Below are 6350 nucleotides of genomic sequence, written 5' to 3'. Positions count from 1 at the left end.
AATTTTGTTGAAACATTCTCTGCAAAAATCACTCACAGCATGGTTAAACATGTTTAAGTAACAAAATGAAACTTACATTGGGAAGTGCTGAGTACTTCAACTACAGTTATTAAATTCAGCATAAATACATCATCTAAAATAATTGTTTTTCACTCCTTCACTGTTACATATTCTGTAAACATTGCATATTAAAATGAATAATAATTAGCAGGGATAAGAATCATTAAAATAAAAGCTTGTTCCCTTTCATGTATCTTTTTCTCCCTGAAGTAACCATTGCTTGCAATCTATACATCGGTATTTGTATCTTTCACTAGCATTCAAAGCTCTTAAGTACCTGACAATCACCAGTAAATCAAGTTAGTGCTCCTACAATATCCTATAGGGTATTCCAATTGGCTTGATGATCACCAGTCATAAAGGACAGAATTGTTCAAATGTTAATTTTTTCCTTTCCTACTCTAGCTACAATCCAAGCATTAGTCTCTCTCTCTCTCTCTCTCTGACAAGTTTCTTCACTCTCTAAGCCACATGCTCCAGCTATCTTTTTTATTTGCTAAGGAGGAAATCCTGCAGTTAGGGGATTTATAAATACCACATTTCTAGGAAAGACTTTTTACATCATGAACAGTGTCAGGTTCTGAATTCCAGGACTGAAACAAGGGTAAATACTGTGACAGATAAGTGCATTGGTTTCCAGGACTACTGTCCTAAAACTATCTCTCCTCTTTGTATAAATATATATATATATATATATATATATATATATTTAAAGGAACATGCTTTATTTGATGCATTTATTTTTGTTTATTTAGCCTCGCTTACTCTCACTGCACTGTCAAGCTTATTCTCAAGACATATTTAAAAAAATTAAGGAGGACTTAAAGAGGTGATGACTATAAAAAGACAATACTTGCAGAGCCCCTAACCTGTCAGTTTGTAGGAAGTAGTCACCAAGTCATAAAAATATGGATATATCCATGGCTTGGAGCATGAAAATCAACATATGTAGTCATCATGAATTTTTTTGGAAGACACACTAAACAAACTATGTCACTTCTGCCTTGCAATGGAACCCGCTTTCTCTTTTAGGGATCACTGTGCCATTTATTATTAGTGTTAGCAGCATTCTAAATTGCAATATCTTCAGACTAACGTGCCGAATCCTGTCATTTTTCCCCACAGGCTGTCTAGCAATGATAATCCACTAAAGGATTGTTTCATCCAAGTGGCGGTGTCCAAGTCAAATGCTGGCAACAGGCAGGGAAACCCAAACCTGTTGAGGCAGACTTCTACTGAGATGCAAGGCATTGGAGTGACAGCCCTTAAGAGAGAGAGGCGGGGGACATACTTTGCGTTAGCAGAATAAGTCCATGGGCTGCATCTGTGATGGAAGACTGAGACTACAATCATGATAGTTGGAAGTTTGTGGGCCGTGATGCGGATCCTGGTCAAAGCAGGCCTGGGGCAGCGCTGTTTGGAGTAGTGCCTTGTCAGATTAGCTGTATGGCTACTGTATTTGATGCTCAACCTGGACAGACAGGCCTGCCAGGCAGAAACTGCTCAGGCAGATGATGCTAGAGAGGACAAAAATTATCCACCGCAAGACTAAGAAGACAGATGACACCCAGCAGGAACAGCAAGCCAAATCTGCAGAATCCACAGTACAGCTGGCTAGCCCTAGGCTACCTGCCTCTTTGAAGTGGAATAGACATCACCGAAGAGCTGTCAAATTAGATCACCAGCCTGGATACGCTGAAAGAGATTTAGTTCTTCCAACAGAGAAAGTTTAATACATGAAAATCTTCCTGAAGGGGCCAAGGTAATGTGGGAGGGGAATCCTTACGATGCAACAACAATGAAAAATTACTAACCTCCCCTCCTGCCTGTACAGTGAAAGATGAGATTGGCTCTGTTCTGCAGCAACTGGAATTATTGTAGTCACTACCAGCACAGAAAATAAAGGCGACGCCTGCAGGAATGTGCGCAGAGCGGCAACAAGTAACCATTACTACAAAGTCAAATTCTCTCCCCAATCTATGATATTTTTATATGTCACCCTAGAGCTGGGGTCTAAAGTACGATAAATCCAGTATTCAAGACATGCAGCAGTGGGATACAAAGACCCAGTGTGAATCTAAAAGCTCACTGCAGCAAAGACATATGATTGCAACTCCCCTCACATTTCTTTTGCAGTAGCATTCAGTCCAAGCATGAGAACGTGAGGCAAAAAAAAAAATTCAGCTTCAATAAACAGAACAAAATTAAGATTACTGAGTGTGTAAGCACGTGCTCAGGTGTATGGAGAATATGAAACATTGGCATTGTGGTTAGGGATAGCAGCAGCACGATCTAATTATAGATGCAAAGAAGAAATATTGCTCTTAGGGGGAAAAGATTACATGTATTAATCCATTACACAGCTGCATCATTGCAATTATAGTTTGAAGTTAAAGACCATGAAACACACCAAAGATTAAAGGAAGGGATAAAATTGAAAGTTAGAAAGAAAAAAAGAAAATCAAATAAATAGGCCTACAAAGTCTTCCTTCTAATTTCAACTATAGCCAAAAAACCTCCCAAAATAAAAAACCAAAAAACCTAACCAAACAAAAAAAAAAATCAATTTAACTACTAGATTCTGCATACACATACTTCTATAAAACCACCAAAATATTTATAGCCACACCAAAATAGCTAATATGCACAAGAGTGTCTCTGAATGCAGAAAACTCATGTCCATCTTAAACCTTTAGTTAGATAACTCCCTGCTTATACCCAGAGAGAGAGAGAGAACGAACAAGCATTGGTGGTGAAGACTGCAGATATATCAAGATACTCCAGTAAGTCATGACATTTACCGGAAAATTTAGTATCTACCTTTACAAAGATATGTTCCCTATTTCTAGGCCTGTGCTCTTGCAAGGTATCAAATTGTAGTAAGAAACTCATTCCTGGAAGAAGGGCTACTTCTATTTAAAAATATCCCGAAGAAGGTGGGGTAGACCACAGAGAAGGAATACAAGAAAAAATTAAAATGATACGAACACATCACCTTTTACAGGCCAACAGCTAAGATGCTAGCTAGGATTCTTAATCCTCCAGACGTTGTGCAATCTACCCAAAGAATCTTTGGCAACTTACTAGGTGCACACCTCTTGAAAACAAATATTTACTAAGTATGGGAAGTGAAAAAAGGTAACATAACTTGCTTGATTAGACTGTTTTAATTGTTAACCACAAGTTAACAAACCTGCATAACCTGGTTTCTGTGTAGAAAACTGGGATGCTTACCTGGTATGTAAATAATTGACCACACAAAAGAAACTTTACAAAAAAGAAAGCAGCATGTTATACCTTTAAGTTAATATTTAAAAAGTCTTTATAGCTTTGACGATGAAAATCCTGCATTTTGGTTCCAGGTGAATGGTCAGGTTTTCTTAGCACCTTAATCTAAAATTGGAACTACTTTATTTTGTTAAGTACAATACACATTTCCTTGTCAAGTTTCTAATTCCTACTCAGCCTCTTCTCTAATCCTCCCATTATTAAAATCTAGATTTTTCTATAAATCACTTTTACCCAATTGTAAGTCTCTATGCAAGAACTGTCCCTAGAGATTTCCAAAGTCAAACTGAACTCTGACAACTCACCCAAAAATGAAGTTACAAGTACAAAAAAAGCACTAAAAATCATCAACACATTTCTAGTATATCCAGTGCAACACTGGAATATCTGTTTCAGCCTGGCATGTCTGCAAGCAGTGTCATTTTGGAATCAAGGTGAAAAAAACAAGTCAAAGTGGTAAGTGTAAGACTTCATTGAACACTTACAATAATCATACTTATTCTGCTGTTGAATTCTTCAGCTGCTGAAAGGCTGTCATGCAGTACTATCTTACCATATGGCAACAACCCAAAGTCCTAGAGGCACATACTTAAAAGACCATAACATGTCAGGCCCCTTGAATAAATCAGATAGAACAATTATGCCGAATAATAGTCCTGCATTGATGAGATGCATTAACAAATGAGAGTGTCACTGTTCATGAAATGCTGTGGAAATAAATTCTACACATCACTGTGGTCACCATCATCATCAAATTGTGAAGCAATAAAAACAAAATAGCATCACACTATTTAGCCCACCCCGCAGCAACTAAAATTTTAGGGAGGAGGGGGTTGCTAGGGAGGAAAGTCACTTTTACTGATGTTCAATAAGCGCAAAATAAACTGTTACAGAAAGACAAGGAGTAGCAATTTTAAAAACAGCTGAACATTTACCCACTCACACTCTTTACACAGACTATCACCATTAATTTCAAAAAGCTCAAGTACCATTAGTCATCTGTAAATAATAAGAAGTTTAATCTTTAGAAGTGCACCTCATATAAGCTCAGATAGCCCAATCTATGTTTTCAACCATAATTTTTCAAAAGTTGCATATTTATTTGTCTTTAGCATTTTAAAAGTATTAAAGGGGCGGTGAGAGGTATAATTAATACCTAGCTTTCCAGTCTTCTCTCTAAAGACAAAGTCTCAGTTCATCCTTCTTTGGTCTTAACTCTCTACCCCCTCCTAATTTCTCCACTTGGGAAGGAAAATTGGAATGCTCAGGTTAGCATTATGACAATTGAGAAAATGTGTTTTCAAACGGTATAGGGTTAAATTGTACTAATTCAATTCCAAACATTTCATCTTACAGTTATCTGAAATGCCTTTTATCTTTTTTCCCCCCCCTTCTTAAATTCAGCAGCAAGCAACACTCCTGCTCTACACCTCAGAAAGAGAGAAAATAAAGCTGGCACAAGAGGCTAGGGGATACTGGAGCCATAACATAGAGCCACCTCAAGAAACCCAGATACTTGGAAACAGCAGCTGGTTGGGACAAGAAACTCTACAGCATTACCTCTAAAAAATCCGAGGTCTGAAAGAGATTACAATATTGTTTTCAGCAATATTTTAGCTGTAGTTCCTTATCAGTGTTCTTTGATACAAAATTCGCTGGAGCACATGACAACTAGCCAGCTTTTTAAAAAGTGTCCTAGTTTCTATGAACGAAGGCTTGCACATACCCTTTACAAAATTTTGACTATTCTCATTTGTGATAGAAGCATAAACAAAAAACACACACACACAACACCTCCCCCCAAGACTAAGATGACTGTGAAACTTCCCCAAACCTTAACCTAAGGCACTGACTTTGTATGAGACCTTTAGAAATGGGTTTTTTTTGTTGTTTTTAATCTTAGTATGATTTGCTCCCAACCATAATAAAAAAAAATCCCCCAAACAACCCCCAAACTCACTTACATTCATACTAGGTTACAATTGTTTGAATGAATCTAGAATTAAGAGTGTAAGTAATGACAGTAAAACCTGAAGTACACAGCAGTGAAATATAAGAATTTGGAGTATGAGGTTTCTAATAACTGTAGCTAAAAACTGTACCTTATTCTATTGTACATGTTTTCACAGGCATCCAAGTCCATTCTGCAGTTCTTGAATATATCCCAAGACTTCAATGAGAACTTTGTAAATAAGTACACATGGCCTGCTTCTAAATGGTGAGGAACAAAAGCAGCTAACAACAACAGAAACTGCAGAAGCTCATAACTGAGTCTCCTGGAAAGCAATGAGAACCTTTTCAAAACAAGTAAGATTTTTAAATGACAAAAGACATTCTTAGAAGTAATATTGTGTGCCTGACAGTCCTCCCCAAAATCATCTGTGTGTATATATATATGCATATACACACACAACACACCTATAAGAGTCTGCAATTGCCCAAATTAAGGTTACCTGTAAAATTTTCTCCCGTCCTCTAAGCACGTGTTAGGATATTGTTTAATTATCTCATCTCACTTCCTACCTACCCAACCTACCTTTTTTCTTATAACCCTGCATCACTCAAAATTAACACTATAAACACAATAGAGTGTGCATAAACAGCTGTCAACGATATCTTTGCATCTACTTCACTCAGTGGGAGGCTCTCCAAGCAGCACCAAATCAAGACAAAAGCCTGTACTTTTACAGTCACTCAGCACACGGGCCACAGACAGAGTTTGCTGAACACTGTCACAGAAACCAATATATAAGTTTACGTTTTTGTATTTTTTTCAGTAAGTTAAAAAAATTAAGATTGTGCAGAAGGTAGTTATATAATTCAGAGGCCCATCTTGGGCTATTATGTTAGCATTTTGAAATTTGTTTAAAATCTCAAGGGACTACATTCTACAATGAAATGACCTATCAAAATGTTTGATTCAACAATATTTAGTCCTTATTTTTGAAACAAACTTAAAAATTGAAAGTGAAGTTGGCAGACTAGTTCATTATTACCTTAAG

This window comes from Struthio camelus, chromosome 2 (assembly GCF_040807025.1).
Source record: "Struthio camelus isolate bStrCam1 chromosome 2, bStrCam1.hap1, whole genome shotgun sequence".
Classification (NCBI taxonomy): Eukaryota; Metazoa; Chordata; class Aves; order Struthioniformes; family Struthionidae; genus Struthio; species Struthio camelus.
The sequence above is the reverse complement of the archived record's forward strand: the minus strand, read 5'-3'. Positions refer to the sequence as shown.